Source organism: Lissotriton vulgaris, chromosome 5 (assembly GCF_964263255.1).
Source record: "Lissotriton vulgaris chromosome 5, aLisVul1.2, whole genome shotgun sequence".
Lineage (NCBI taxonomy): Eukaryota > Metazoa > Chordata > Amphibia > Caudata > Salamandridae > Lissotriton > Lissotriton vulgaris.
In genome coordinates, this window is record NC_141693.1 from 1,708,919,067 (window position 1) to 1,708,943,497 (window position 24,431).

General features: G+C 40.9%; 1 protein-coding gene across 2 annotated transcripts in view; it reads left to right on the forward strand.

Moving 5' to 3' along the window:
- GJC1 (gap junction protein gamma 1) overlaps nucleotides 1–24,431 on the forward strand; it is a 230,370-nt gene that overhangs the window by 66,555 nt on the left and 139,384 nt on the right. Inside the window, exon 1 of one of the 2 annotated variants that reach the window (XM_086923886.1) lies at nucleotides 10,261–10,528. The exons of the other annotated variant lie outside the window; for it this stretch is intronic. The gene's annotated coding sequence lies outside the window, so the exon portion shown is untranslated. Of the gene's footprint in view, nucleotides 1–10,260; nucleotides 10,529–24,431 lie in introns of those variants that run through there. 2 annotated transcript variants of the gene reach the window in all.

The following is a 24,431-nucleotide window of genomic DNA, read 5'->3' on the forward strand; positions in this document are numbered from 1 at the left end:
TGAATACCAAAATCAAACCAAACAAACAAGAGTGCGGATCAGCAACCTTACCAAACGGAAGTCTCCAACTCCCACCTGCCGATCTCTGGTCGACCTAGTGGTCACTGCAAAATTCGTCAAAGAAGCCCTGGTGGAGAACGGCCACCACCCGGACCGTCTAGTCAAGAAAACCGGAAAGTTCACGTTTGCTGCAAAGACAAAAGTCTTCTCATGCAGTGCGCGTCCTCAGTGATAATTTCGACCCTCCGTCAAGACCAATCCTTCAGTCAGCTGCGTCTCCGATGGGGTACCACGTTGGGCGCCAATTGTGGAAATGTACCCCAGTGAGGGCACACTGGTGCAGGGTCACCCACTCGTCCACGGGTCTGAAGACTAAAAAAAGAAAGGTCGGCACTGGAGTGAAGTGAAACGCACCAAGTTTATTAAATGCTCATGAGCAGGACTGCGTCCGAACAACACCCTCAAGTGTTGTGGGAGGAAGTACACATAATGTAAAAACCATCGTCCTTATATACTGTTTGTTAGAATGCAATCTCTTGAGGAGGAAAACTGGAGGTAACAGGTTTAAACATGGAAATAGCTATAGGCAAACAAGAAAAAAACCTGACCAGATAGTCAGGAGATGAAGAAGGAGAGTAGTAATGTTTATGGCGGCAATAAGCTGCCAGTTGATAACCTCTGAGACTAGGTGCACCAGCAGCTGCAACCCTCCAGCACGTACAACAGATCGACCATGTCAGAGAAGTCAGCTAAATTTAGAGAACACAGACTGTGTGAAAAGACGAACAGTAGAGAGTAAAATGAACACGACAGAAACTAAATGGACACAACAGTCAAAATTGCTGCCGTAAAATTTACACTTTTCCACACATGTTCCACCACTGTCGAGGTCACTCCGAAGCAATAATAATCATTCTGGCTTTTGAGTGTGAGGACATAATGATCATTGTCAGCAGGAGGGGAATTGAATTAAAAGTGTAAATGTGCTTGATTAGTCGATCCATAGGGCATTACCCAGTATTCCCGGTTGGTAGAACCTTAAGGCGAAGCTTGGGTATTTTTTATTTTATCCATACGCGAAAAGATCTCTTTGGGGAAAATGCCAATCAGAGAAGATGTTGTGAAGTACATCGTCATTTAAACCCTATGTGTGATTTTCCTGAATGAGTCTGCTGAGAGTGTTCGCCTGAGCATACTGGGTACTCTGAGGATGAACCGCTGTAAACTTGAGATCCCTGGAGATGAGCCACTACCAGATTGGTTGAGCTTCCAGTGGCATAAGTCTATATCTCGTCCTTCTCTGCTTATTCAGAAAGTGCATGGTTTTTGTATTGTCCATCTGAACAAGGAGAGAGTCTGTTCTAAACGACGGGAGGAAAGCCTTCAGGGCTACATGTACTGCTCTATTCCAGAAGGTTGTTGTGGTAATACTGTTCCGACTGAGACCACGTGCCTTGAATCTGTAAACAGTTAATATGAGCTCCCCGATCTGTCAAGGAAGCATCCTTTACTATGGTTTGGACCGGAATGTCTTGGTCGAAATTCATCCCTTGAGGGGCTTCTCCGAGCGGCTGAACCATTTAAAGGATTGTTTTTCATGACTGGTCAGTATCACTCCTACTTCCCATCTTCCTGAGATCTGATCCCATTGATCTTCCAGACATTGTTGGTGAGGACACATGAAGGGACATGCATGCAGGACCAGGAAGATGCACAATGCAATTGAACCAAGGAGGGAAGAGACTTGTCCCACTGTTGGATGGGATGTTTTCTTCAGATTACAACATTTCTGAAGCATAGATAATTTTCTCTCCTCGAAGGAAACACTTTTGTATGTACAGTGTCTAAAATTGCATGAGGTAGTGCATGGATTGAACAGGTGTCGAGATGTTTTTGTCATGATTCATGTGCAATCAATTGAGAGTCATAACTGTTATGTGATAATGTTACTTTGTTTGCTGATAGGATGATGCCTTGATGAGCCAATCATCTAAATATGGATAGAAAAAGATTCTAATTTTTCTCAGGTGGGCTGCTACAATCGCCATCCATCTGGAGAAAGTTTGCGGTGCAGACTTTAGGCGGAAAGGAACGACCTTGTATTGAGAGTGTTCTTTTCCTACAGTGAACCTCAGGCACTTTCAATGTTTCTTGACTATTGGAATGTGAAAATAGGCATCTTGCAGGTCTGTCAAGCATAGCCAGTTCCTTGATGGAGCTGAGGGTAGATCTGACGAAGGGTCAAGATCCTGAAGTTTTCTTTGCAAACCCATTTGTGGGCTTGCTTCAGGTATAAAATGGGTCTTTATTCATTTTTGGTACTTTCTTCTTCACCATAAAATAATGGGAATAGGTTCCCATTCCTTTCAGGTGAGAGGAGACCTTCTCCACTGCATGTTTCTGCAAGAAGGTGGATACTTCTTGTTGCAGTGGTTCCCGTTGGTAAGGGAATGCTTCTTCGGTGAAATAGATGTTGGGGAACACTTGAAACTGAGACAGTGTCCACTCTCCACAATATTCAGAACACATTTGTTGGTGGTTATCCTTTGCTTCTCTTGCTGAAAAGATGTTATGCTTCCCCCTACCAGAGTGGATAACTGAAGAGAAGAATGTTGTGACTCATTATTTTCAAGCAGTGTTTGGTTTGCCACTTTGGGCAGATGGTTGTTGACCTCCTCTGGCTCTTGAATTACATCTGTAGTAGGGGTCTATGCTGTTGTTGCAATTTCCCCTGGCACCAATGAGAATTTTGAATCCTCTGATGGCTGTACCACTGATTATAAGGTCTTTAGGATATTCTAGTATCATTTCTCTTCTCCAGCCCAACATCCTTAAGGGTGTCCACTTCTACCTTCATGAAAAATATCTCATTATCTGCATGAGATTTAAAAAAAAGTATTCCCTGAAAAAGGAAAATGTAGGATACGGTTCTATGCTTCTGGCTTTAGCCCTGTAAGTCCGAACTACAATAAGCGATGGAGAGCCAGAGCCTGACAATATCCATGTGCTACAAGTATCTGCTGCAGCATTGATGATTTGATTAAACACAGTCATGCTTTTGTTGATAATTCCTTGAAAATCTTGACATCTGTCTCTTGTAAAATCTTCTATGAATTGTCGGACAGAATCCGAAAGAGATCTGTCATAAAGCCCCAGAAGTGCAGACTTGCTGGCTGCTTTTCTTCTCGCGGAGTTCTGCTTTTATTCTTCTTCTCAGAAGGAACAGTGGATGATGGTGCTGTAGCATGCAACTTACGAGCCACAGAGATTGTAACTGAATCTGGACCAGGGTGTGCATGTAGGAAAGAAGGCTCTTGTTTGAAAGGTTTATGTTTCTTCTGAAGATGGGACGGGGCCGCCTTTACAGAAGCTGGTCTCAAAAACAGTTCCATATCCTGTTCCAACAAACTGGGTGCCAGCCGCAGGTGAAGCCTAGAAACGGACCTTTGGTGCATCGTCTCAAATATTACCAATGTGGAAGTGGTGGTAGTCGGCAAATCAGTATTTTATTTATTGGCTTCTCTGATGAAGACCTCTTTAAAGGTAATAATGTCATCTATAGGAAATATCCTCGGAGGTGGAGAATATGCCGAGTAGGAGAATATAGACCAAAGATGCAGTTGTATGATGGGAGTTTGAAAATCTTAATATGGAGTTAGAAAATCATTTTTCCAAGGAGTGTGATCATCTGAAATGACTATGTCTGCGTTCAGATCTAGATCTTGAGCATAACCTAGAACATTAGGTGCGAGGTCTAGTTTGACGTGAGTGCGATCAAGAGAGCCTCGGAGAAGGTATAGGTGGAGATGGAGTCATGGGCTGTAGCGAAGGCATTGGTGGCACAGTTGGTTGTGGAAAAGGAGGCGGAGAAGCTGATCCTGCCGGAGCCTTAAATGAGTTGGCAAATCTGGTATGGTGACTGGAGATGTTGTTCTTGCTGGCGAATATGCTATGGAATTCGCAGAACCAGACTCTGATAAAAGCCTGCATGCTTCATGCCTGAAAGCCACTCCACTGTCCTCTTTAAGAATGGTGAATGGTGTCTTGATGTCAAACCATGTCTCGACGTAGAAGCCCTTGACTTTGTATGGTGTTTTGACTTTGAACTCTTGCTTGACGTTGACGGTGCTCTCCTTGTTTACATCGTAGGTGCTCTCCTTGTTGACGTTGTGGTGTTCTCGACATCGACTTAGTCCTTGACGGCGAGCAAGTGGGTGCTGTACCTCTTCCCGATGTTAAACTGGAGCGATGCCTTCTTCCAGATGTTCCTTTTTTGGAATCTCCCTCTGCAGGAGTCCTCTGAGCATGACTTAACGGCATTGGTAGAGGTTACAGTCTCTCCTCGCCCTTCAGAAGTCGCATCAGTCAGGGCATCTTGTCATCTGCAGTGCTCCACTTGGCCATTGAGGCAAACTTTTTCTCTCTCCCTCAAAGTGTGCCTGGAGAAAGTCTTCCAGTGGCGACACATCTAAGGGACATGAGAGTCTGGCAAACATAAATACAGATCCTACGTAGGTCTGTTTTTGCCATTTTCCTAAAACACTCACGCAGTTCACAAAAAGAGATCCCATTTTGTGAAAAATGTTATAATTTTTCTGTCAGACAATTATCTAAAAGTATGTTGAGTGAACCGGTTTGAAAAAAGCTTTAGATGAAAATTGTGATGAAAAATGTTTTTTAAAGGCAGATCTCTGCTCCATAATCCTGTTAGCAGGAGCCAGAAACAAGAACTGAGTAAACTGCCACCTACAGGGCATGATGGGAGACTGGAAGTCAGAAGGCCCTTAATGGTGCAGTATCTTTTTAACATTGTTTCAATGCTGCAGCCTGTTCAGACTACATTGCTATGTGTTCCTCCTTGTATTATTTTAAAAAAGAAGTATTAAACATTTGTTAAGAATGTTTTTAAAAGATCATTTTCCATTTTGCTTAGGTGATTTTTAAGAGTATGAGCCTTTTTTCCTGATACATTTTAAAATAATTCAATAAAGACTGGCAATATAGCTTGTCTTTAAAGCTGCTAAATAAATGTAAAAAAAATGAACATGTTTGTTACATATGTGTTCCCGGCTTTTCCAAAGTAAGGCGAAATAGATGTGACTTTACAAGAACTTCTCCAGGATCTCCACACTTGAACAGGACTATTCAGTGCTTATGATTATCAATGGAGATCCACTGAGAGAGAATCTTCTGTACGATTTTCCTCCCTTTCCTTTGATTTAGTGCTTTCTTATCATGTGACGAGGGAGGAGCCTCATTTAATAATTTTTGCTCCAGCCTAGCCTCGTTAGTTTAGTTTTATCTGTTGTTAGAGATGTGGAGGGACCAGGAATGGCTTTTAAGAGTAGTGCAATTTCCCCTAACCTTTTCAACTCTCCAGACAGATTCAATAATAAACTTAAGTTAACGGCCTGAAAGTTAAAAGGGCAGGCTTAAGATTCAGGGGCTTGTCCGATTCTGTATCTTCTTCAATTCAAGCATCTAGAAAAACTGTTTACTCGCTCTTCTTACTCGAGACATTAGGCGTCTTTTAGGAAATAGTGCTCAATGAAGCAGTATTTGCCTCTTTATGCTACTTTCAGATTATGGACTTTTTCAAGATGGCTTTTCATTGGGTCTTAGTTCTTCTATCCTTAAAATCCATTGGCCCTCAACTAAAAACTTTAGCGCTCCCTGTGGTAACCCTGAGGATAATTGGGAACTGGGGCAGACTGTTCAATGGCTTTGGTAACATCCGCGCTGCACTTTCTACTTCTTGTGCAGCACTGGATCTTACGTTGGTGTTGCAGTCTCTGAGATTTTCACCGTTTGAGCCTCTTCACTCAATTGAAATTAAGCTACTTACCTTACATGTGTTTTTTCTAGTGGTCATCGCTTAGGCCAGAAGATTGAGTGTGTTAGGTTCCCTTTCTTGTAAACCATCTTTCTTTAGGGTGTTTGATGACAGAATTATTATGTGCCCAGGTCCAAACTTTATGCCTATAATCAACTCTTCCTTTCATGCTTAGCAGGTGGTGACACTACCTGTCTTCTGTCCTGATCCTCAATCTCCGGAGGAAGTAGGGTTGCATTCTCTGGATGTAAGGAGAGCCGTATTAGGCTGTCTTCAAATAGGGGATGAATTTAGACTATCTACCTCTCTGTGAACCTCAGTCCTTCCAAAAGAGTTTTGAAACCATCTACTTTGACGTTGAGCAGGAGAATCAAAGCTTTTATTTCCTTGGCATATAAGAAGTATGGGGGTCCCCTCTCCCTTGGACGTCCGGGGGCGGGGGGGTCAGCAGGAGGTATGTTTACCACTTTAGCAGAGTTTGAAAAAGCCTCATTAAATTTGAGGAGCAGCCACCTGGGCATCTCCTACTTGTACCATATGGGGGGTGCAAAGTCCGGAGGTGGAGAAAGTTTTTGGCTCTAAGGTTCTGTCTGCTGTGAAGTGAACAGTAGAACTATATTTCCAGAATAAATGTATTTTTCTTCGAGCAAAGATTTATGGTTGTACTTGTGTTTTATTTGTTTGGGTATATCTCTTGAAGTAATTCATAAAACGAGAGAGGCTAGGGGGGTAACGCCCTGACTATTTACCGGTAATTGCATTACTATTAGTTCTTCTCTTGCTTTGATTAATTACTGTTGCAATGTGGGCTTGTTAAAAGAAACAGGATTTGTTCAGGGGTCGGGTATTTTTTAGGTCTCGCTGAGCAAGTGCATGTGCGCTCGGATAGACATTTAGTAAGTGGGTTTTCAAAGTGCTACCCACAAGCTTTTGGTGGCCTCAAGCTTGGGTACGTGCACAGGCACAGCCGCCATTCGCCTTTCTTATCTCTTCCTCCGCATCGCTCCCCATTACTTTCACTTTCGCAGCCGTGTCACTTTCGCAGCCGCGCACGGCCATTGTTAGAAAAAAGAAATCACATTCCCCAGGTGAGTCAAGTACCTCTGTTTGGATTTCCTCAAATAGCAACTGTGTTGAGTCGGTTCGTTCTGTCAGACCAGCCACCAGTCTATCAACACTTTGTATACTTAGTTTATGTCACCACTTGATAAGGCAATGAATGTTGACTCAAACACTATTGTACTAGAATCAAGTCTTCTCTCTGTGCTCCGCTTGCGCTTTCCCTCTCTCAGAACCCCACCCTCTCTTCTCCCTAATAGTGCCCACTCTATTTGCCTATCAGTGACCCACTTTTCTTACTTTGGTCTCTCACCTCTTACTGTGCCCCACTATCCCTCAGTGCCAAATGCCGCTCTTAGTACAACACATTCTATGCATCTCTACTCCCTCTATAAATGATGTGTAATCCATGACAGACGCCCCAACTCCAAAGCCCACCAACTGAGGGTAAGGTGTTGTGATGGAGGGGCCCTGCGCGAAGAAATAAAGGTGTGTGTTAAATAAGCATATTGCATGTCTTCAGTTTTCCCTGGCGGACGTTCTCACAACTCCATAGATGTGTTGCAATCGTGAAGGAAACCGCTCGCGCTGCTCCCTTTCACCAGTCGCTCTCTTAGAACACCAACTCAAGAACCCGAAACGTAACTGCATTTACTCCAAAACCGACATGTTATTAGTACCTCTCTCCAGACAGTATACTAGATGCGTGAGGTCCAAGATAAGACTAATGCTTTCCCAGAAACCTAGAGCACCTCCCTCTCGTGCATGCGTTATGGAGGTTTGGAGCTCGCCCTATCAGGCTTGAAGAGGATGATGGCACATGCCGGGTGACACATAGTATTTTTTAATAATATGTGATTCTACCATCCGCCCTATGTCCCCAGAATATTGAGCATTATTTCTTCAGAGGGTCAGGGCCATCTAAATGTGTTTTGGTGCCCTCTGTTTGTAAACCATTGCAGAACTGCCTGTTGAAGATGTTTTCAGATGCTCCCACCACCAGATTGGGCTACCACTGACAACTACCTATGTGGTCTGTGTATATAAATAGCCTGGCACTGGCAATAGGATATTCTGGCCTTGTAGGCCTTGTAGTGTACAGCAGGCACTTTTTGGAGGTAGTCGAGCCATGCAGTTATTTGGTGCCTGACTGGTATTAGGTACATGAGGAGGATTCTCTGATAGTTGCAGGTTGGAAGGTCACGGTGCCAATGTTGACAGGTCCAAAGTTGCTGTTAACTGGGTACACACTGAGGCTGTTTCCTGTACAGGGAAGCTATTGTTATGCGAGTGAATCACGCCATATGTTCACTTTATTTACGTTCCCTTATTTGTGTTTGTTGTTGGTTAGCCTCTTCGAAAGAAATAGCATACAGGGGTTGCGTGGTACAAATTACTTTTTTTTTTTGTTCTTCGTAACGAAGACCGGGATCTGTGGCTGAGGGTGACCATTGAGACTGTATCAGACAGTGCATTGTCTTTGGTGAGATCATGTTAATTCTTGAAGTGAGTTCCTAGTCAGAGGTGAATTATTTGATGTACTGTGAAATGTGTACCATATCCTTTCATGAGAACTTATTGGTATATAAATGCACACAGTATATTTTTATGTGAGTACAGTATTTCTCTAATGACTGCCTTCTAACGTGTAATATTTATTCTTGCAACACTTGTATGCTGATTGTCTTTTCATGAAATACAAATACTTCTGGATGCAGTGCGATTTATCGGACCAGGAAAAAATCTATGTTAAAGTGGATGAGGTTACAAAGTTGTAAACTGGCGATTTCTTCAATTCCTGGTGTTCTCAGCTGAGGTTTGTTTTATAGACTGCTGTAAAAAAAAAGTGTTTTGCACTACGTTTTTTAGCTGTAACCTTTGCAGCACATCAAGTTTCTACTTGTAGTAAGTTTCTCCAGGGGCAATCTCTGTGTCACTGACTCTTTCTTCCTGCTTGTTGTTTCGCTGACTGTTATTCATTGACCCCATGTCACACGTTTTTTAGACCTGACTCTTGGCAATATTGAAATTCCTTGATATATGCTTGCAAATGGTTGCCAAGTAGTAAAGCCATTGCCCAGTTTTTCTTAGGAATGTACGTGGTGTGTAATACAGACGTTTTCATAATTGTGGAAGATGGATAACTGAGGGGCCTGGACAAAAATGGTTGCCCAGGTTCATGCAGGTTTCAGGTTTGACTTTATGAATTTAATTGGCAATTTACTCTATGGGCTTTGATGTGAGAGGTGGTATTTTGGGTTTTGCGATAAGCTGTCAGCGTCGTGTCTCAGGAATTAATTGTAGCTTCTGCACAATGTCATTTCTGTGGCATCCTGTGTTTTCTTTGGTGCTTTTTTAGAGAAAAAAATCCAGTCCTCACCTAAATCATTTGACTCAGGCAGTGCGTTCTGGACCAAGGCATAACACGTTTCTTATTTTTGCACACTCCATTGTTACTGTATTTTGCATGGGTTGCCTCCTGCCTGTTTATAACAGGCATTGGCATAGCCAATAGATCTCGCTTTTGGGACATTATAAGTATTTAGTTATGCAGCACAGTATCCTTGGTGCAACAACATCAACTGTTGCATGGCTAATCACTTATAAATGTCCCAAAGTCGAGACGTATTGGCTATGCCAATGCTTGTTACTTTAATGTATGAGGCGTATGTCTGAGAAGCGCAAGGTTCTCCTATTGTCATTATTCCAAAAGAGATGGATTCAGAGTAACGCAATTACCCGTAAGTAATCAGGTGCAATGCATACTTTCGCGGAAGCTTCTTGATGTTTGAGTTAGAGAAAAATGACCGAGAAGAGACAAGTTACCAATTAAACAAATACAACTTTTTACGTTTTCAGAAAGGGGAAAGATTTGACTCTGCCCAAAGATAAAGCGGGAGAGAATTTCACTTTTCCGCCGCTGGCGTAAATAAAGGTTTTATTGCCAAACTGAACTATTGTTTTGGGGAATTTCGGGAAGATGTTTAGGATCTGACCGGTGTTCGCTGGAGTAACTTGCATTGCACAATGAGTTAACATAATTGAATACAGATCACCAGGTTTTCAGTGTGAAAGATGCACTAAGAAAAGTTGACCAGAAATCATGCTTCGCTTGTGTTCTGTAGCTGTCAGTGTTTCTCGGATGTGAGTGTTTCCTGTAACTTAGCTGCTTGCAGTTTTGCGTGACTTTGTTCATAATGACATTCATTGATGACGTCTAAAATGGGCAGTGGTCTACATTACGTGTGCCGCTAGTGTCATCACTGCGACAAGCAGACCCTGAAAAGCAGGGTTTGAGTTAACTTCTCCACACAAGTACAGTTATTTGCAGCTGGATGGTGGGAGGGGTGCAGTGGAAATGTGGGTGGAGAGAAGAGGAGGAGTATGCTTTTCACTGGACTGGTTGTCATAGCAGACTTCGGGTGGGGTGGGGATTCAGGGGTGGGATGACAGCGGTTCGTAGTGAGACAGAAGACCCAGACGCACCCGCTGCGATTCTCAGATGGGGTATTTGGGTGAAGGTCCCAAGGCCATGGGATCACGCGCAGCCTCGGTCTCCGACTCACACTTGGCGATTGTCGGTCATGAGGGGCCCGGCGGCGAAGACCCGTTGTCTCCTGACGTATCGTCCCAAAGGTAAAAATAGTCTTCACATTCTTAATCGAAAGCGTTTTTCGCATCTTGTTTCTCTTCATTTTGTTTTGTCTATCGGAGTGTTTTGAGGTGAGAGCGCTGCAGTAATAATGTGTTCTCGTCTCGATTACAACAAGCACATTTTGCAATTGTTCAGCAGTCTAGAAAGTAATATCTCTTCAGGGCTTGTGCCTTCTGCCATTGGGGGTTGTCGCATTGATACTTGTTTTGTTTCTGGAATTTCCTTTTCCGTTGGTCAGATTGTAACTTTTTTTCTTTTAAAATACTGGGCCGTTTTGGGACTAACGGGATTCAAGGTCCATTTTGTGAATTTCGTATTTATCAGATGTTGATATGAAGTTCAGATATAAAGACATCATCCGACCACTTAGTGAAAAGCGTGCTACAGTGGCACGGAATGACCGGCGAGTAGTTAAAACAGTGTATGAGCAAGTATGGAAGAACGGAACAGGTCCGCATTGTAGGAGGAAGCGACACAGCGTGTCGTGTTCCGCGCATTGTCCACGAGATTAGCGCAGCCTGCGGAACATCCGCGAGTTCCGGCTAGTAAATATTGTAACAGCACGTGACATGTTTGTTTCATGCCATTGTTTTGTGTTGGGTGGATCAGGCTGCAGAAATGGCCTGATGAGCAGGGTAATTAAGCTTTTCCGCCAGGTAATTTATCCCGAGTGCCTTTTCTATGATAAAAAGGCACAATATAAATGTAACCACTCTGCCTTGATAGTTGATAGAAGTTAAACCAAAAACACAGACTATAAACTAAGTAAATTCAGTTTGAGGAATCAGCTGAATGTATGAAGTGACAAAGACATCTAAAATATATAAAAAGTGTTTGGCAAATTGATGAAAAGTGAGCGCTACATAAATGCAAATGATTAGCGTTGCGGATGTTCCTGTCATAAACTGTCTTCTAATAAATCTGACATTCAAAAATGTGAAAGGTAAGGCCAGTATTACAGGCCAACGTTAGGCTCGTCAATATATGGCTTTCCAAAACTGATCATGTCCAGGGTCAGCCCAGCAAAGCTCTTGCAAAGTAGGCTACAGCTTTTGTGAGATCTGTACAAAGCGAAGCCCAGCCCTGCTGACGCAAAATAGTATGTGACCTGCGCAAGTGTACTTGCACCATGAACAGCACTTGTGCAGCATTGCTAACATGAAGTACAATGTGGCTGCTCAGAGCAGCTGGTGTGTAGTGTGAAGGAGTGAAAAAAGTCCCAGGCCTAACTCTGCTTTGCTGACGTAAAGTAAGGTCAGCCGTGCAGACCTGCCTATTTTCAGGACACAAGCCACAGCACACTACTAGCATTGCGGACAGGAACCTATGGTAATGCTGACCGGAACACGTTCATGGTAAAAGACAGCCTTAGCAATGCATTACACACGTAAATTGATATGAAAATAAAGGACCGTACATGAAGAATTGTATTTCGTTCATGTATATACATTATATACATCTGTTTTCGATGGAGGGCTGGTTTATTATTCAAGGTTGTGTTGGATTCTTTTATCATGTATGGTACTCCTGAATTTGTGTGATTCTTTTTATTAGCTTAGTGTTTTTAGTGTTGTTTTTAGTGGTTTTAACATTGATAATTTATATGATAAATCATTTACATGAGTGTACTATGTATTTATCTCTGTTTGCCGATATTTATGGACGAATTTTTTTCTGCACCACCGAATTTTTATTGTGATTTTCTCTCTTATGTTGTTTAAGTCTGTTGCGCAATGTTGTAGTTTCCCTGTGTCTTTATTGGCCTGTTTGGCCGACCTTGTTATCCTTATATTGTATTTTTACAATACACCCACTCATTCTTTACAGATATCTATCTCCCTGCTCTTTTTACCTCTTCAGAAGCTCACTTCATGACATAGTTAAAAAACAAAATAAGGTTAATAATGCCAGTCACTCATTTTATGTTACCTAGTGAATCCATCATTTTTTGAACCTAGCTTGTTACTTGTCTCTTCAGAATTGAAGATTGACCTAGAGAAACCTTTGGAAAAACAAGGTGATTTTCTTCTATCTTTTGTTTTCCTTCCTCGTTGTGCTTTGAACAAAAACGTACATCATTATACAAAGTTAAAAGTTAAATGTTTTCTTATTCATAGGTCCTTTTCTGGGTTCCGGCCAGCATTTAGTTCTAAAACAATGTTATTCTTTTTTAGCTCTCTTAGCTTAAAATGGTACATGCCTTAGCTGCTGGCTGCAGCCACATAGTTGTAGTTCATTGCAAATTTACATATTGATTGTGCAAACACCTTTTAATTTAACATATCCGAAATATTAATCTGGTGACCTCAAAGAATGAAAAATACAGGAAGGTGCACCTAGTTAAAGACCTAAATTGAAAGCGTCATAACTCTGGCTCAATTGCTCTCAATTGGCTCTTGTCTAAAGCTATAATTCAGTTTCAATTTCTCGGTTTTATACTTAAGTGTTGACATGAACTCCTCCACTATACTTACAACAGAAAACCTCACTCCGCAACTAAAGTGTTGAGCTACATAAAACATCTTGTTCAATTTACTAATGTAGGTAATCCGAGGTTTTTCCTCTGTATCCTCAGATTATGGAATAATCTACCTCTAGAAATTCAGACGGAAATTTCACTCATGAGAACTCCATAGCTATTTAAGGCGCAACACTGTAAACCCTGTGCACCTAGGCAGCGGAACGGAAAGCATCAGTACAGTGCTAAGACTGTATACTCAGTGTATGACCCTGGTGCTCACGCTGTAATTGCAGATTTTAATATTACATGTTATGGTACATTTACAGTTATTTTGATTGCATATGGGTAGATCATTTGAGTCATGTCATATGGCAGAAGCCCATGAATGGTCTCAGCTGTGTCTAAGATTTACTTCTATTTTTGTATTCATGATTGCACTGGACCATTCATACTATAGGGAAGGCTACGAAGGAACATTACTTGTTGCCTATGAGAGTCATTCCTCACTGCAATTCATTGTTACTAAATATGAGATTTGTGGGTTATAGAAGAGGATTCCTTGCCTTTATATGCAAGATTATTTGTAAGCCTGCATCAGTGGGGCCAAGATGGGACCACTTCATGCATTTTTGATTCAAGTTTTGCCTAGGTCCTCTTAAGAAGAGTATTGTCATCACTGTTTGCTCTAAGTGGTGTATGATCCTGGAGAAGCAGCTGCAAAAGTAAACACTTGTGAAAGAATGTCTCTGTAGGCATCATTGTGTGTAAAGTTCTTCGAAAAAACCATGGTAATATTCATAATCAACACACCAAAACAACACTCAACCCTGCAGGAAAAAATATTGATCAAAGGCTTTCTTGTAGACCTATCCCATGTTATCTGATACTCTACAGATTGACCAGATTTAGTGTTTCTAAACCTAAATTCCTGGAAATAGACATGCTGTTCTTTTTTAAGTTTGGTTGCTTTGAGGCTATGCTGCAGAAGTTGCTTGCTGACGTGTTTGTCTCTAAACAATAAATATTATTTGAAATAAGCGGTAGACTCGTTCCCTACACATACCAGGGTGTGATTAATGCTGTGAGTTTGTATCGATCTAGGTCTATTTTATAAATGAGAACAATCACCCTCAGTCTTTTGGCATTGACAAGCAACTAAACTGCATCGAGCACATGGCAGCAAACTTTGCCCTGACTGTTCACTTCCAAATGTCAAGCTTGCAGCAGTCATATAATCCTGGTTTATTTATTTATTTGTTGTGTTTTAATAAACACGGACATGGCCAACACTGTATCGGAGCACTATACAACGAAAGAGCTGATGTGGGTTGCAGTATAGTCAGAACTCCTGATATTTATGTTACGCTGTACAAAGAATTCAAAGAGCAAGGTGAACCATAGTAGAGTAAAATATTAAATAGGGAGGAATGACAATTTCAAAATAGTTCTCTTATGATATCAGTTTGTCTTCTTTAAAATGATCCGGCGAAAGTGCTGCCGTAAGTTTTCCTTTTTTTTGAATGTGGGAGGTTCAAGTATGAGGGATTTAGCGCTTCTAGAATCCCTTTCAACTCATGAAAGCTTCGCCAAGTATTCAGGACCAGAACTGTGTAGGGCTTTGTGTATTATGCATGTAACCTTCAGTTGGATCCTAGCTTTAACTGGGAGCCAGTTCAGGGCTCTGAGAGAAGGGGAAATGCGATCATAGCGTCATGTGCCTGTTAAAAGTCTTGCTGCTGCATTTATTGTAGCTTTCATTGGGGCTAGGCTGGCTTTAGGTAGATCTTTGAGTGTGGAATTCACATCTTCTAGTCTTGAGAGCACTAGAGATTGTACCTCTTGTTTTGAAGTCTCCTAGCTGTATGAAGTGTTTTAGTTTTCTTAAAAGGTGCAGATGTAGGATAGTGCCTCTGGTTGCAGCTTCTATGTGAGCTTGCAGGCTTAGAGTCTAGAGTGATGCCTAGTGTTTTAACAGAGTCTGACATGGTAGAGGTACAGTTTAGTGATTTGATGTTCACAGAGTAGGGTTGTGGTAGTGATCTAAGGGGAGGGGTGAAAAAAATAAATTCAGTTTTTAGCTGATTTAATTTTAGATGGTTGTGTGCTAGCCTTCTTCAGGGTGTTCTCAAATCACCGGATATCCTCTTGAAAGGAGAGTTTGATGTAGAGCAGTGTCATCAGCATACGTGTGGTATAAGATTTTTGATTAAGGATTTCACTCAGTGGTTCCATGGATAGATTGAAGAGTGTTGGTGAAAGAGTAGAAGTTTGTAGAATGCCCTTGTCGATGTTTGCTACATCCAGTAGGGTGGTACCTATTTTAACTCTTTGTTGCTGGATTTGCAAGAAGGAGCTGAATCAGTTAATGACTGCTCCTGATAGGGCGATTCTGAGTTAAAGATTTTCCCTGAGCTGTTCATGGCTGACCGTGTCGAAAGCCACAGGTAAATCTAGAAGTATTAGGAGGCAGGATTCGTTTTGGTCTAGTGATGTTTGTACATTATCAAGGCTGTTTAGCATGGCGACATCGGTATTGCTTCAAGGCCTGAAACCGGATTGGTGTGTGTCTAATAGGTTGAAATTCCTAATGTGTTTACATAGCTGACCATGGACACATTTTTTTAATCAATTTAGCCAGAAAAGGAAGACTAAATACTGGTCAGAAATTGTTTAAGTCTTTCTGATCATTTTGACATTTTTTTTTTGTATTTTATATGGTGAGATACACAGCCCATTTTTAGGCATTCTGGGAGGGATTCTTGATGTAGAGAAGCGTTTATTATTTTCTTCCATAAAGGAGTTGCGGCATAGGTGGATCTCTTTCTCTTTCAGAAGGTGGGATTAAAAGAGATCATTGAAATGTGAGGTAGGTTTAATTTCCTGAATGGTGCTCTCGATTTCCCCCTCAGACAGGGATCTAAAGCTGTTGCAGAAGGCTCCTTTTTTCATGGGATAGTTTGGGTGTGTTGGTCAGTATTCTTGTTGTGTGCTATAAGGTTGGTTTTCCATTCTTTTTTTGTTTTTTTTTGTTCATGCTTAATAACAGCCGTATTTCTTCTTTTTTTTTACAGTGGATGGCCTCGATGTAGCTCATTGTTTCTTAATTGTATTGAATTGTACAACGTATTTAATTGAGCTAACCTACTTACATTAAGAAGTGAAGATTTGCTCTCCTGCAAACGAATAGCAGGAGTACCTATTTGAAGTATTTGTTCCTCTTTAAGCACAATTGCTTTAACCTGAGTTTGTGGGAGACCTGACCTGGTGTTAGATACACCTGGACATTGGAATAACCAAGAACCATATATTTGACATATAATGTTTCTGTTTCAACAAAACACTAATGAATAATTGAGTCTTAAATATGATACAACAGTTCTGAGTAGGAGATCCACAACTTTCAAAAGCAGCTAATGAAATCAATAAGTGATAGAGCCAGGCAATGAAGGATTCCTGGACTTAAGTAAGACTGCCCGAGGGCCAGAACGTCAAGCCTATCTAAAATCTAGCAATAGAAAAGAGACTATAGCATGTACGATTCAGTTGATAGTTTTGGACACTTTCTTCTTGATCACATGTATACTAAACGTATGGGGCAGAGGAGAAGCTGGTAGAATCCTCATTCTGTCACTAACCATAGGGAATACCGTGTACCAATGTTTAAGTGATTTACTTGGGCCTCATCAAGATCTTACGATAAAAATCAGATGAGTTTGTTGGGCCATGTGAATGCCTACAAAACACAGGTATTTTTCTGTGACCTGCATGGTACTTTTTTTTCATTTGTCACTGGTGCCGATATTTTAGAGAATACCCTGATCTGGTCCTGTGTATTGCCATGGTCAGCCATAAAATGTTTTTATGACACCCCATAGGTGCAAGATTGCCATGTAATCCTGCTCCTTCACTCTACATATGATTGGCAGGTTTGGAATTTGCATTGCGGTCGAGATTGTAGAATCTTATTAGAGCAGAAACTGAGGTGAGATAGTGATTAAAAAGATCACCAAATAAGAATGGCAATATGAGGAGAAGCGGGAGACAATTTATAACGGCTTGCTCTGCATTAAACAAGATGTTCTAATGCGAAGCTCTGTCTCACGTTGCCAGCCCAGTGAGCCCTAATTAGGATATAATGAAGTATCGCTGCTCTTTTGCTTTACATTGAAGTTTTAATATTTTACCTAGTAGTGACCAGGCCTGTTTGTGTGCCTCTCGGGGTAAGGACGCCTGCCTGGGTGCTGTCCAGTAGTCCGTTTTCTTTGATGAATTTATGTAAATGTACGTGGGCTGCTCTCTCCATTAGTTTGGCCATGAAACCAACCTCTCTTATGATGGATCTTTAGTAGTCAGAGCCTTTTGGATTCAGTCTTGATTTCTTCAGCGTACACATGTGTTACTTATAGTGAACGTTTAGCTGCTGAACAAAGGAGCAATGTACAAGAAAGGGGATTGCATAAGAGTAAACTTGCATGGGCGGGTTGCTCTCTGAAAACTGGATGTGTTTTATCTCTTACCCAAGATCAAAACATTATTTGTGTCCTCAGTTAGTCCTGAAAGTTAATCTTGAAAGTGCAAGACATTGCTGATGGACACGTAGATGACGTTTCAGATCGTGGGTGCTTGTCATATGGCCTTTTGTCTGTTCTTATTTGATTTAAGCTTGGTTAATGTGGTGGCTGAAGATGATGCTGTGATCTTCAGAAATCGAATTGTTGGTTGTCTAACACAGCTGCATGTTTAACCCCTTCCATGCTGATGACGGCCCTCAGCCGTCATGCACTACGTGCTCGTGTGCTGATGACGGCTGGGGCCGTCATGAACCCGCCCACTCGCGATTCTGCCGCACAGGCGCAGAATCGCGGCCGCATGGAAGGGGTCAAGTTCACTACCTTGACGGTGACACAGCAGACTTGAGGTGTTATGTGTGGACCACGAGTCATCCTAGTTCTCTGAAGATACAGGTGGTCTACTTATATTTTTCATCCCATTGAACAGTCCTACAGGACACACATCTGGGTAGCCACTTCTGGGTAGCCATGTGGGATATCATCAAGTAAGGCATTACATCTGCGGAGATGTGAGCGAAACAAAGCTTTAGTGGTTGTTTTAACGGTCTGCTCTGATCAAAATGCCTTGACTCTTGTGCAGGCTAACTATTGCCAAGTAGACTGTGTCTTCTTTCTGATGTCGAATTATATATAGATAGTTGAAGTGTGAGGTTGTACTATGGTATATCAACACAATAAAATTCAAAATACAGTCTCAAAAATATTTATAACCAAAATATCAAGGTTGAACGGTGTCTATACAAACTACAATAACATTGGCAGCACAAATATCATTTGACATATCGACATAACAAAATATTGAAGTATAGAATAAAGATTAACATAAAATAAACCTAATTGAAATTTACGAAACTATAGACATTTAAAATATGAAGCCTTTTAATATCGCTAAATTATTTAAATATATATACATTTCGTTTAGTAATCCCATCCAAAATGTTACAAGCAACATACTATTGATTTCCGTAAACACCAAAGAAAGTATTTAAAACAAAACTAGAAAAGCAATCATTAAAAAAAATATAAAACTGTTTACAAATAAGACCAGACTACCAATTTCTAAAACACTTTAAATACAAGAATGACAAAACTGTTATATTGCCTGCACCTGAGAAAAGACAACAATCTGTCAAGCTATCCACATTAAAAGCACATGAAGAACTTCATAAAAGTAAGTTCCATCATTAAAAATCTTTTAAAGCCATTTGACCAATACAAGTGAACGTTTACCAATATTGTACAAATAAAAATACCCTAAATACATTTTTAGTTTCCTTTTTCCTATTTCCAGTACAGAAACGGCAAGTGAGCATTTTACAAAGAAGTACAAAATTAAAATAAAAAGACTCTATCCTTCCAAGCTCCACATGTAATTAAGAGGCTAAATGGAATACATATCCCAGTATGTTTGGTAACCTCAATTTTAGTACATCACAAAAAAGAGAACCCCTCCTATGGGGGCGATTATGATTGCGGATAATCCACATCCTCCAGGCCGGCGGAAGCCACTGCCGGCCCGGAGGATGCGGATTATCCGCTGCGGACTGGAAAAAGACCCCCCGCCAGATTAGGATGGCTGGGGAATCTTTTTGCCTTCAGCCGCATTTCCGCCGCAGTCGCCTTCCGACCGCGGCGGAAAAGCTCTAACATGGCTGGCGGTGTCTGATAGACACCGCCAGCCATATTAGGATAGCGGCTGTCCTATACCTTTCCACTGCGGCATTTCCGCCGTGGAAAGGCATACGGTCTTTTCTTTGGGGGCCCGTTGCGGGCCCCCAGGGGTGAAGGGGGTGCACATGGGGGGTACCTATGGTACCCCCCTGCCTTAACGTGCACAAAGCGGCAGGCACTACGCGGTGCCCGCCACTTCGTGCATGCAAAGGTAAACATGCATTTTTTAACCTTGCGGCTGGTGCTGCTTGAAGCAGCATCCGCCGCAATGTTAAAGGTGGCGGATGTGACCGCCAGGGTGGCGGTCACATCTTAATTTGCATGGAGGGACCGCCGCTGCCCATGCGGACGGTCCCTCTTCCTCGGGGGTGGCGGACGACGCAGGTCCGTCCGCCATCCTAATGACCCCCATAATTTAGGTACTCCTACATTAAAGAGCAAATGGCCAGATATACCACCATTGATGTTTGCGTCTTGCAAATTGCATTAAATTGCACCATTAATGTACAACAGTGTCAGAGAAACTGTTTGAGATTCCCAATGGGGTCGCAAATTGCATGCCTCATGCATATTAATGAGGCTGTCAAAATTTGCGACCCCATTGAGAATGGCTGGCACTGCCAGGGATTGTGGCCTGCTGGGGTAATCAGACCACCATGTCTCAGAATGCTTTGTCAATAAAGCAGTTGTGTTTTTTAAATGCATCCCTTTTTCCTTAAAGGAAAATAGGAATAATTTAAAAAATAAAGAACTGAAACGTTTTTGTTGTATTTTTTAAGGGCAGGTAGTGGTCCCTGGGACCACTGCCTGCTCTTGAAAATGTTTGCGCACCCATTCACAAAGGGGAAGGGGTCAAATAGGGACCCCTTCCCATTTGCGAATTGTTTACCACCCTCTTAAAATGTGGTTGCAATACATTCTTACATAAGGTTCAGAGTCGCTATTAGGAAGGGACACCCTTAGAACACCCCTTCCTAATAGCCAGTCACGAACCCTATTTTGTGTGTCGCTATTATATTAGCGACTTGCAAAATAGGGATGGTACATTGTGCTACCGTTTTCTGCGGTCACAAATGGGCAAAATATGCCCGTCTGCTACCGTAAACAATGGTCGTGCATCTGGCCCACAGTATCAATGGACACAGCTACTGGAAGTGTACAAAATATTACTCAGATTTCTAAGGAAGGGCTGCAATGCTAAATTATCAAGTAGAAAATGTAACTGAGCACAACCACCCATCAAATCTGGCAGAGAATTAGGTCCGCAGTATCATGTAAGATTTGAAAGAGGCCTTCACAAATTCCACTACTTCAAGTGGAACAATTTTGAAAGACTTTAAATGTAAGATTCCAGCTTGTGTTTATATCCCTATTACCCTCTGTGCCAATTTATTGACAAAAAGTGAATGCATTTCTAAACCTGCTGCAAAAATATGTGTGCTGTGATAGACCCCTCTCTCCACTTACCACTGAGACATACAGAAGAAGATATCATTTTATTTGATAAAAGACCTGACTCTACCTCGGTCACTCATCTGGGTTAAAACCGGTCCACCTCCCTTTTCTAAAATATACACCACTCATAAGCCTTACCAAGATTATAATAAAACAAGTAAAGCACCCCTTATATTGAACTATTCAACACAATAAACTAGAATGTACAACTACTCACCCACTAAAATAGTAATAGATGTTGAGTACACAGATACATACAGTGTATCCAGATTCCCATATCCAAGGATATTACTTTCACTGCAATAGAGAAATCTGGCATCACCTGAAGCAATCTACTCTCAGTAAAGAATACTCAACCAATGCTCAACTTCCCATTTCCTATTAAAAATAGAATACTCAACCAACATCATCTTCCAATTTCAGATTAAAAAACTGTTTCCTTTGTCCCCCCCAGCAGATATAACTAGTTACTGCTATTTACTAATAGATTCTCCATCATAGAAGAATAGTAGTGGGAAGCTAGCCTCACTACACAACTACTTTATGGACCCCTGAGTTAGCCATCTGCATCTCTCAAGACATAGATGCCATGCCAAGTTCCATATGTAATGGTTGAACATTTACCACAGTAGTCTAAAGAGATAAAAACAAATAATGCCACTGAAGGGTGACAGTGTGTTCCAAGCCATGCACTCTACTATTTTTAGAAATTCTTTTACAGTAAATTAGCTACCAATAGTTAGAATAAAGCATTCTCTAGTTCAAAGCTTGAAACCAAGTCTTTCTTAAATGTGTACAGTAAATGTATTTATTTATTTATTTTTGAAGTTTTATATAGCGCTGTCTAGTCCTGGAGGTATCAAAGCGCTTTAAATAAGAAATTACACAGGTTACATATGCGTAGATGCAGATTACATTGAAGAAAAAAACATAGGAAATGCGGCGGAGCAAGATGTAAACATTGGAAAAAGTAACAATAGAGTAGGGGGGAGGGAATAGGGCAGAAACAATCGTTAGTTTAAATTAATTTCAAATTCTGCCAGGACCGCCAAGTCCAAGACTGTCTTTGACTCTGCAGCATACATCCTACTTTGAATCCATATTTTAGATCTGCACTGTTTAATAATTAAAAACATAATCTAAAAATACTTCATAAAACTAAAAAAAACTACTGAATGCTTTTTGTATGTTACATGTGGCATACTGTACAAACATTCTAACTTGTCATATAAGCACACAAACTACATTCACATAGTTAAAATCATAAATCTGCTTTTATAGAAAAAGATATACATATCCGTGATTTACATTGGCTCAGGGTGGAGAGTAGAGTCAAATTCAAAACTCTGAGCTACATGTATAAAATAAAAAGGGATACTGCCCCCAGATACCTACAATCCATTGTCCATACTTACACTCCTGCACGCTGTCTCCTTTCTTAATCTCAAGGCATTTTTAGCCTGCCCAAATCAGACTTTCCAGAATGGGCGGAAGGTCTTTTTCACTTTTGGGCCCTAAACTGTGGAATTCTCTCCCTTTGAATATCCGTACTGAAACAAGCTATGCTCGCTTTCGCAGAGCAATTAAGACCTGGCTATTCAATCAATAACTCTCTTTTTCCATCATGGTTTTAACTTTCGTTTATCCAGCATACTGTCTTTTTAGCGCCGGGAAACCCTTTTGGGTAGCTGTCGCGCTCTATAAGCTTAATAAATAAATAAATAAATATAACTTATACTTGAAACATAATTATACATAGTATTATTAACCAATAAATCCTTCTCCAAACACATTTGAAATTTAAACTATACTTACATTTTTGTAGTTGTAGAGTGTCTTCTCCAAGTTTCTTCTCCTGCCATTAATCTACATGTAGGAACTAAAAAAAGCTTTAAGTTTCCCGGTAAAAAAACCACACACAATCTACCGAGACAGCTAGATTCATAGGCAAATGGAAAACCATGAAAAATATGTTCATAAAAGACTACATACCACAAACTAAAGAATTATACTAAAAAGGTAGATATAATCATGCATGTAATAATTCTTTTAACAAATGACCAAAAATAAAAGTGGGGAAGCAAGGGAAAAAAACAACTTTGATGGAAGTAACAAAGCATAATTGGGGGAAGGTAGATTTACTGATCAACTCCAAGTCTCACCAGCAGCGGGGTAAGAAAGCATTATTGGGGAAGAGCTGTGTTGCTATTCTAACTCCTACGGTGTACAAATATTGGGGTAACACAATAAATTTGTGGGAGTCTAGGTTTAACATTTTAACTCCAAGGATTACAAATGTGGGTGTAACAGCGTAAATTAGGAAGTGCAGATTTAGTATTCAAACTCCCAAGGCCTATAAAAATTGCGGTAAATCTATAAAATTAGAAAATTCCAGATTTCTAGCTTCAAGGCCTACAAACATTGAGATAATACAAACTTGTTAGAATTGAGATTTACTATTGTAACTCTACACATACAATAATAATTTTACATTCATGAAACGAACTAATACGTTTACATTAAATTATTCAATTAACAGTACTTTTCATGAGATAATTAACTAATTTGTAAATTTATCATTAACATTTCTTTTTCAGGATTTTCTAACATTTGCATTTTTCTTATAATTTCTCTACATGCATTTTCATTTTATATAAAAAATGATTAATCACATGTTTGAAAAGATACAAAATACTTACATCATCAAAGCAACAGCATTCTTCCGTCCTTCACCACATGCTTCCGTCTACTGTTCAAAATGTTGCTGTGACTGGAAAAATGTCCTAAATATTGCAGTAAAAATATAAAAAGGCCAGTTTCTCCATAGAAATTAACAAAAAAGCATAACGGAAAAGCATTCTTAATGTTACTTAAAAAGGCGTTAAGAAAATAATTAAAACATTATAAAATAGTTATTGTATATTTTGAAGCTGTACTATATTAATTAACATTGTATCTATTAGAAATATTTTTGTAATTGGTACATTTGTTTAATTAATTTTTATATATATATATATGAATCCCAAATGCCCTTAAGCTTTTCCAGGACACACTCGTGTTCAGCCTGCCATCCGGCCTGTCTGGATACTTCTCCCCACTTCCTCTCAGGTAAGCTGTGGTGCCTGACGCGTTTCGGGGCCAGCTGCCCCTTAATCATAGGCGGCTCGATAAGTGCACTTCAGAGGCTCAATTTTATTTATAACATTTGCAAGCATGCTCATCATTGGTTCACAGTTCGTTTTTTAGATCATGTTGCATGCTGGGAATTGTATTTTTCAGTTCGAGTCTCCGGGTCACGTACTGGTTTAGAGCAGTTATTAATGTCCCTAAGTGGGATACCTTTGAGTTGTGCAGATTCAATTTGATCTGGCTTCACACACTTTAGCAGACGAACATTTTTCGATCCGCAGCCTCTCCTGTCAGTTTCCCGCTGCCGGTGACAGAAGACGGTGCATCCTGACGCGGTAAGAGCTCCGCGCTGCAAAAATGAATCCCAAATGCCCTTAAGCTTTTCCAGGACACACTCGTGTTCAGCCTGCCATCCGGCCTGCCATCCGGCCTGTCTGGATACTTCTCCCCACTTCCTCTCAGGTAAGCTGTGGTGCCTGACGCGTTTCGGGGCCAGCTGCCCCTTAATCATAGGCGGCTCGATAAGTGCACTTCAGAGGCTCAATTTTATTTATAACATTTGCAAGCATGCTCATCATTGGTTCACAGTTCGTTTTT